The sequence below is a fragment of the Sinocyclocheilus anshuiensis genome, unplaced genomic scaffold (assembly GCF_001515605.1).
Source record: "Sinocyclocheilus anshuiensis isolate Anshui unplaced genomic scaffold, SAMN03320099.WGS_v1.1 scaffold1423, whole genome shotgun sequence".
Taxonomy (NCBI): Eukaryota; Metazoa; Chordata; class Actinopteri; order Cypriniformes; family Cyprinidae; genus Sinocyclocheilus; species Sinocyclocheilus anshuiensis.
This window is the reverse complement of record NW_015536552.1, coordinates 569,286-570,090: the sequence shown is the minus strand read 5'-3', so window position 1 is coordinate 570,090 and position 805 is coordinate 569,286.

Sequence of the window (805 nt, the reverse complement as noted above, 5' to 3'; positions counted from 1 at the left end):
GAATATCTCTTTGGATTTGAGACTTTAGTCTTTGCAACTTTACAGATCTTCTTTATGCACCAAGAGTTTGTAACACTTCAAAGAGAAAGGAAAAATTGAAATCGCATCATATGACCCCTTTAATTAAACTGGGCCAAACACAGCAGCTTGGTAGTCATGGTAACACGCGCTGAAGCCTTAATATTTCTCACACATGAAACGACTGGGCAGTGGATTTAAGACTCCTACTATGAGGAAAGTTTGGCTTATGAATATTAATGAGACGTGACATTTCACCGGTGGCCTGCTTCAATCTACTCAAAAATTAAAGTGGTCAGTTTATCAATAAAACCAGAACGCCATAATATATGGGACAAAAACAGCAGTTTCAACTAAAATGTTATTTATATGTATTTTTAAGTATTATAATAGATATACATAGTATATTGTAGTAATAAACTAAATAATGTTTTATATATTATAAAAATAAGTAAAATGCCACACAAGCATCTGCAAGGGAATGCTCTGGTTTCTAATGTAACCTCGGTTCCCTGAGATAAGGGAACGAGTGTTGCGTCCTTACAAAAATGAACCATAGTTTTACCACAAATAAAACCAAATATTTGCTACACTAACCATAGTTTAACCATGGTATTTGTAGTACTGTGGTTATACAAATGGTAATCAATACACCAAAAAACCTTGGTTTTCGTGTAGCTGCATGAACCAATGGCGCTTCAACCCGCCAAAAGGGGTGGAGCCGACCGCTATATAAGTTGGCTCTGAGTGCCATTTGTCAGAATCTTTCGTCTGATGTGACAGTCAT